The sequence below is a fragment of the Loxodonta africana genome, chromosome 1, assembly GCF_030014295.1.
Source record: "Loxodonta africana isolate mLoxAfr1 chromosome 1, mLoxAfr1.hap2, whole genome shotgun sequence".
NCBI lineage: Eukaryota > Metazoa > Chordata > Mammalia > Proboscidea > Elephantidae > Loxodonta > Loxodonta africana.
Genome location: NC_087342.1, coordinates 79,626,679 through 79,635,054, shown reverse-complemented (window position 1 = coordinate 79,635,054; position 8,376 = coordinate 79,626,679). Strand labels below are relative to the sequence as shown.

Sequence of the window (8,376 nt, the reverse complement as noted above, 5' to 3'; positions counted from 1 at the left end):
TCACAGTTACGCAAAACTATCCTAATTTTGCTTCACAAGACTCAGAGCCAAATTAACCCCTGCTCTATCATTCTACCTGTACTCAAGTGACTGCAAATCTTTGTGTCTGACATCTGTCTAACTGTCACCTTCAAGGAGACATTTGCTTCTCTTTACTGCTCTCACATTCGATTGCTCTGAGGAGCTGCCATCTGGGTCAGCTGTGAGGCAAGTTCTGTTAGAAAAATGGGGGACTTTACAGTTTATAAGGGGACTTCATATGGTTCCTGTGAAGATGGAGAATATTCTTATTGGTACAGGACTTGGCAGAGAAGAGGTACAAGTTATCTCACCTGGAGGCTGCTGCTTGCTTAAGTCTTCTAAGGTAGTCCAAGAAGATAGCGTAATGAGTATGAAGTCCAGAATCCAAGATCACTCTAGGGGCAAAGCATATCCCTTGGTTTTAAATGAATACCTTTAAGGAGCTCCAAATCTTTGAATTACAATAAAGTTTCTTCGGGGTTCACTCTAACTCTGTGTGTAGAGACCCTCTCCTCTACAGCCACATGCTTTATACAAATGTCTAGATGAGAGATCTTTGTAACATTCTAGTCTCAGGAATCACTTGTACATATAAAACATCCACCTGAATTTTGCACCTTAAATTTGTAAGTATCTCAAATAAATGAAATCCCAGATTAAATTCTTTCTTTTACCCCTTTCCAATCCTATCCAATGCCCCCAAAGAAAAAGAAAACAACATAACAAGTGGTAAAGTCCATTCCTCCTTTCTCAAAGTGAAAGGACCTAGCATCTTCACAATCCTGAGGCTTGGGATCTTCCTAAAAATTTGCAAACTTAAGTTCCCATCATCAACCTTGACCTCTCAATAATGTGCCATCCTACTCATTCCTTAAGGCACTATTTTGATCATTTTTATTTGACAGTAGAACAGAGCATAAGGTTGCTGTTCTCACTGAATGAATAACTCTCAAATAATACTGCAAATCTGATTTTTCACATTTGAAATCTTCCTCTTCAGACTCCCATTGAGAAAAGAGAGTATGTGAGTAGCAAAATGCACTGTAAATATTCCCAGAGCTGCTCCAGGAGAAAGTTGGGCTTAGTACCCTTTTGTGTATGAGTTAGAAGTATGGGAAAACTGAAAGTATCTACTTCAGACGGGGGTGTGAATTTTAGATCCTCAGATTAAAGGCTTGGTGCATTGAGCTCTCCAGAAGTTTGATGAGTTCAGTAAGAGCCTATTCAAACCAAAAACACTTTGTCACTGCTTGACCGTTCTTTCTCATTCTTTTCCTTGAATATTAAGCCCAAACACGCTAAAACTAAGTTGCTGTACAATACAAGATATTCTGGCCTGAAACTGTCAGGGGATTCTGCTTCTATCCTGCTGTGCTGGCACATGGGATCTGGACTACGTGGCCTCCTTGTGGCTTTTTCCAAAGCGCTCCAATATCAGCAACTGCTATTCCAGAAAGAGGGAACCACACAAGCTCTTTCCAAAATGGTCAGCAATTGAAATAGCAGTGAGGTGCTCTCAGTCACGAAATTTTGGGCAAAATTAGTCCTATCCATTTGGGAGACATAGGCTTTGAAAGCACTTATTTTAGCCTCGCTCTTTCCAAGGGACTACAGAAACCATAGTAAAGATGGGAGCTTGTCACTTTCCACCTCCATTGTGGTCCCTATCCTATCAGTTCTTAGAAGTCCTTCTCCCCGCCCTTTTCCTCTTCCCTCTGCCATCTACTCCTCTGCTCCTGTTTCTCTCCTCCGCTCAGGCGTCTTCCTTTCTCATGCCATAAACCCACCACTCTCTGTATTCACTCCAATCTGCAGGACCCCCCTCCTCGCATTCCAATTCCCAGAGAGGTGTCTTTTTGATGCAGTAGTAATTTAATCTATAGATTCCGGGCACCCCTCTCCTCCATCCAAGAAGATTTGAATTTTCTCCATCATATCAGGATTAACAGTTGCCCCACATAAGGAATTTGTGGACTTCCCCAGGCCTAAGGAAAGTTTATAAAGAGATCATTTGTTTTGAAGGTTGTGCCCATCCCATAAAGTGCTTCCCTTGTGCTTTCCTCACTAAGGAAATAATTAGGTCTAAAAGATACTTCTTAATGAAAGGAGTGTCCACCTTTCTTCTCTCTCAAAATCAGAGTTACAGCATCCCTGAAGCAAAACCCTGTTTCTAAACCCAGGTGTTGGGCGAAGTCCTTTGCAAGAGCCATGACTGTACTTGTTGCCCTTCTATTCGGTCTAATTAATCTGTGGCTATGGAGCCGATCCAGCCCCATAAGGTTCCTAGTGAGCTACTGGTGGATTCAAACTGCTGACCTTTATGGTTAGCAACCATAACGCCTAACCACTTGCCACCAGGGCTTCCATTCTAGTCAAATACTGTGAGTTAATTAACCTGTAAATCTTCATTCCTTCGCAGCACTCATGGAACTCATCTTTGTATTCCATTGCAGTGTCTTTTGTGTCTTTCTGCAAACTTCCCAGGCATAGAAGATGGACTTTTCAAGAAGAGAATCAGAAGACTTAACAGAATGTGCAATTCCGTGACGCTCTCTCATGGTAGACTCAACTGCCTGACACTCAGGCAGTTGGCTGAAAGAGTCCTTGAAGAAGCCAATGACTACTGGAAGATCTTAGTCATTTGATCCGGAATGTGGTTTGTTTGTTTGTTTTTTCCTTCCTTCCTGCATAGCTACCAGGTAGGATCCAGTCCAGGAACATAAGAATTTAACATAATGGATTTTGACTTGTGAAAACTTACATTTTAAAATGCTTACAGACCACGCTGGAAGTCAGTATTATGGTGTAGTCTCACAGCTCTGCTTAACAAGGGGTAGAGCTCAGTGGTAGAGCAGTTCGAGGTGTGGGAGGATGGGTGTTCAACTCCCAACATCTTCATGTATGTTTTGTTTCCTCACAGATGCATAGCTGAATGTTGGCAATTTTTCTCATACTTTCCCCGTTTTTCTCTTTATGAATACCTTTCCTTGTATTTTTTCTACTCAGAGAAAGGAGAAATCACTTGATAGTTACTCACTTGAACCATGGTCCTTGACACTCCTTGGGCCTCCCAACCTGACTACTTAAGCACAATAAAGTCAGGAGGAACTGGAGTAAGAGAAGGTGCTCACTCAGGATCTCCTGACCCTGAAGCAACAACATTCCACCACTTTCACAGGCAGCCTCTTCTTCTTTACTACAATTTCTCATTATTATTAACAAGTAGGGAAGAAAAAGACAGATGGAAAGAGGGAGGGGGAAGTAAGTGTTAGACAAATTCCTTTCAAGTGTTTTTCTTCTTTTTCCTCATCTGTGCCTGAGTCAATGGACAGATTGCAGGAGAAAAGATTCCTTCTGATTTTATTTTTCCCATTCCTCCTACACTTTCACACTCACCCACATAATCTTGGTTAGCAAAATGTCGGCCCAATCACCAATCATGGAGATCAGTGATCTGAACAGCAGACATCTGTGATCAGCAAAAAAACCCACTGCTGTCGAGTCAATTCTGACTCATAATGACCCAGTTCTTTGTTAATGGTGAAGAAGTGTTCGGATGCTATCCAGAGAGAAGGCATTTCTCAGGAAACCTAAGTCTTCCAGCAACCACAGTTGAGAAAACTATTTCCAGAGTTGGAAAGAGCTGCTGAGCTCTCTTAAAGCCAGAAAAGTCTTGGACAAAAAGAGCCCCATCTTCCTATGTGAAAAACACCCTTAATCATTTTCCTTAGGAGGAAGTGAACTTTCTGATTTCCCACATTGTATAGAGTGCAGAGGAGAGATAGGCAACCTGGACAGGCTCAAACTACCTCCGGGGCCATCCACATTCCGTGCATCCTAAAGACCTAGTTCCAAACCTTCCTTCACTTTTTTTCCTAGTTCTTCCACACCTACAACTACCTTCCTCCTTCTAACTTCCCCTTCATTTTCTTCATCACATAATGTGTCACCTTCACTTTCCCTTTCCAAGTCCCCTTTTATCCTGTCTCCAGTGCTTCCTCCTAGCAAAAATTTCCCAGCAGCTCGGTTCACTCCAATTTCCTCGGCACCACTTCTTAGGCTAGCAGTTCTCAAACACGGCTGAATAATGGAAACATCTGTGGAGACTTTTCAAAGATGTAGATCCAATCATCTCCCTATCCAGTGATTCTCAGTCCATTCAGGATCTATAGAGGTGGACTCAGGAATACATATATTGACAAAGTTCTCAGGTGATTCCCCAAGTTTAGGAACCACAACTTCATGCCTCTAAGCACCCAGGTCAGCTACTTCCCAGTGCCAACGAGGTCTCAGTCAGTTATTTGAGGGAGGTTAGGATAGCGGAGATGACTACTGTTGGGGAGGAACCTAAGAGTTGATATATAAAATACTCCAGTATTCAGGAAGATAAAAAATCTCATGGGGGAAAAAAATATCAGAATGAAAACTAAAAGCAAGAGAAGACACAATGATTAAGGATTACCTCCTAAAACTCATATGTGGGTTGACTGTCACCACAAATTTTGGCAAGAGGCTGAAGCTTCTATTCTTTTAGCCTCTGTGATGGCTGAGGTTTGAATGCCTGTCCAGGAACAGGAGTGGGCTGTTACAGAAGATTAATATGCTTGCAGTTCTTGCTCAGCCTCCAACATTTGTCCCACATGCTTCTGTGTGGCTCTCAGAACCCTAGCTGCAGCTTCACAAGACAAAGTGACTGCTCAATTTCCCAACTGGTGTTTTGGGCTCCAGGGTTTGCTTGAACAGTGACTGTCCATGACACCATATACTTACAGTTTTTTGCTTAGGATCTGTTTTCTCTCTCCATCTGCATTTAAGTTTCCTAAGCCAATTTTTCAGGTTCTTCGCTTTTGTATTCTTTCCCAATAATTATTTGCTGTGGCTGTGATAGCCAGAAGTAGTGAAGGTGCTAGACCCTGGTGCGATGGTTGGAAAATTCCTAATGCCACGAAAACGGTGTGAAGAAGGAGCAACTAATTTGGAGTTGAGAGCCAAAGCCACTTGAATTAATGCCGACTTTGGAGGAGATCAACTGCTCACCAAAGTATTGGTGACTTCAAACCACCAGTGGCTCTACCAGATACAGATGTGGCAGGTGGCTTCTGTAGATTTACAGCCTTGGAAACTCTTTGTGGTCACTATGAGTCAGAATTGACCGGACAGCAGTGAGTTTTTTGGGTTTTTATGTATGCCCCTGGCTGAGACTTCGATGTTCTAGGGTTTAACTGGTCGCTATCCGTGGAAGGAGTCCTGACGGGACAAGTGGTGAGAAGCATAGCTGCCAAGCCAAAGGTCAGCAGTTCCAGACCATCAGCCACTCTCCAGAAATACTATGGGGCAGTTGGATTTTGGCTTTTCCTTGGGAAAGGAGTCCCTATGTGGACTTAAATAGTTAACACTTGCTTGTTGCTAACTGAAACATTGGAGGTTCCTGTCACCTTGAGGCACCTGGTGATCTACTTCCAACAAATTAGCCATTGAAAACCCTGGAGAGGACAGTTCTACTCTGACACATATGGGGTTGCCGTGAGTCAGAATCGACTCGATAACAACTAGTTTTCCCTGAGAAAACACCTCCAAATATGGATTCCCATTACTTTATTGAGACATCTTATCATGTGCAATGCACAATGGATTAGCAGTCCATCTCCTTAACCAGTCAGCCACCTTGTCAGGAATACAGGGAAAGAGAATCAAAGAGAAGGAAAGCTTATACACTCAGTTTTGCCCTGAGGTAATTTAGACATGAGCATATCAGGAGGTAGCCCAGAGCAAAACCAGTCATATCTTTTTGTGGGAGATATGCTTTGAAAGAATTTACTTTAGCCTCTCTCTTCCGGAGGGCCTGCCGACAGCATAGTAAAGATGGGAACTTGGTCACTTTCTACCTGCACGCTTGTCCATATCCTATCTTTTCTTACAGACCCTTCTCCAAACCCTATCCCTTTTCTCTCTGCCATCTACTTCTCTGCTGCTGCTTCTCTCCTCCGCTCAGCATCATCCTTTCTCCAGCCATGACCCTTCCCCCCCGCACACACTCTTTCCTATTGATTCCATTCCTCACACTCACTCCTCCTTGCATTCTTTTCCAGACAGGTGTCTTTCTAATATGGTAATAACTTAATCTATGAAGTTAATAATTTATCTATTTAACTAAGCAGTGGTGTGTCTGAGCGGTCTAAGGCACTGGATTAAGGTTTCTGTCTCTACGAGGACATGGGTTCGGATCCCACTGCTGACAGCTGCATTGGTAAGCCCTGGCGGCGTAGTTTAAGAGCTATGGCTGCTAACTGAAAGGTTGGCAGTTTGAATCCACGAGTCACTCTTGGAAACTCTATAGGGCACTTCTACCCTGTCCTATAGGGTCGCTATGAGTCGGAATCGACTCAATGGCGAAGGGTTTGGTTTTTTTTTTTGTTTAATCTATGCATTCCGGGCACATGTCCTCTCCATCCAATATTTGGATTTTATCCATCATATCTGGATTAACAGTAGCACCACATCGGGAATTTGCGACTTCTCCAGGCACAGGGATACTTTATAAAGAGCGTATTTGTTTTGAAGTTTGTGCCTAGCCCATGAAGGGCTTCTCTTGTTCTTTCCTCATTAAGGAAATAATTTTCTCTAAAAAGAGATGTTTTGAAGACAGGAGTGCCCATCTTTCACCTCTCTTTTGACTTCTGAATTCCGTCTCTTCAAAACCAGAGCTACGTCATCACGGAGGCAAAACTACATTGTCAAACCCAGGTGCGGGACACAGGCGTTTGCAAGAGCGTGACTGTACTTGTCGCTCTTCGTTTCAGTCTAATTAATTCGTTGCTGTCCAGCCGATCCCGACCTCATAAGGTTTCCAAGGAGTGACCTGTCAGCCTTTCGGTTAGCAGCCATACTTATTGACGAAGGCATCACCAGGGCTCCTGTTTCGGTCAAGTACTGTGAATTAGTTAACTTCTAGTCTTCTTTCCCCACCTGGATCTTCATTCCTTTGCAGCACTCATGGAACTCATCTTTCTATTCCCCTGTACTATCTTTTGTACCTTTCTGTAAGCTTCATAGGCAGAGAAGAACGACTTTTCAAGAAGACAATCAAAAGAATTAACAGAACGTTCAATCCCGAGACTCGCTCTCGTGGTGGACTGAACTGACAGACTTTTAGGCAGTTGGCTAAAAGCAGTCCTTGAAGAAGCCAAAGGCTGTTGGAAGATGGCAGACTCATTTGGTTGGAATGCTTTTTTTTTTTTTTTCCATTTTCCTGTCATAGCTGTGAGGCCCGATGCAATTCAGGAACACAAGAATTGAACATAATGGATTTTGACTTGCAAAAACTGACCTTTTAATATGCCTACAGACCATGCTGGAAGTCAGTATTATGAATTGTTCTCATAATTTTCTTGTAACAGGGGGTATAGCTCAGTGGTAGAGCACGTGCTTAGCATGCACGAGGCCCTGGGTTCAATTCCCAGTACCTCCAAGTGTTATCTCCCTTTCTCACTGACTGGCACTTGAATATGGTCACATTTGTTCCAGACTTCTGCCATTTTTCTCTTCCTGAATATCTTTTCTTGTGTTTTTCCTACTCACAGAAAGGATAAATTGCTTGATAGTTACTCTCTTGGACCATAGTCCTGAACACTCTTTGGGCCTCCCAACCTAACTGCTTAAGAACAATGATGTAAGGAGGGACTGGAGTAAAAGAAGGTGCTCACTCAGGACCTGCTGATGGTGAAGCAACAACATCCCACCGTGTCATAGACCGCCTGTTCTCCTTTACTACAATTTCTCATTATTATTAAGAAGTTGGGAAGAAAAAGACAGATGGAAAGTCGGGGGAAGTGACTGTTGGACAAATTCCTTTTGAGTCTTCTTTTTTCCCTCACCTGTGCCTGTGTCAATGAACAGATGGCAGTTTCAGGAGGAAGGTTTCCATCTGATTTTCTTTTTCCCATTTCTCCTACACTCACACCTACCCACATAATCTTGGTCAGCAAACAAACAACAATCCGTTGCATCAAGTGGATTTCAACTCATAGTGACCCTACAGGACAGAGTACAACTGCCCCATAGGGTTTCCAAGGAGTGCCTGGTGGATTTGAACTGCCAGCCTTTTGGTTAGCAGCTGTAGCTCTTAACCACTATGCCACCAGGTCTTCCTGGTCAGCAAAGTGTCAGTCCAATCACCAGTCATGGAGATCTGTGATCCCAACCACAGAAATCTGTGATCCCAACTCTTTGTTAACCATGAAGTGTTTGGATACTATCCAGAGGAAAGGGATGTCTCAGGAAACCTTAAGTCTTCCAGCATCCACAGTTGAAAAATTATTTCCAGAGGTGGAAAGAGCTTCTAAGCTCTCTTAAAAC

General features: G+C 43.1%; 1 non-coding gene across 1 annotated transcript; it reads left to right on the top strand.

Moving 5' to 3' along the window:
- The first annotated feature begins 7,417 nt into the window (after window positions 1-7,417).
- Window positions 7,418-7,489, top strand: TRNAA-AGC (transfer RNA alanine (anticodon AGC)). The gene has a single exon. It is a non-coding gene; the product is annotated as a tRNA-Ala (tRNA).
- The last annotated feature ends 887 nt before the right edge of the window (window positions 7,490-8,376 follow it).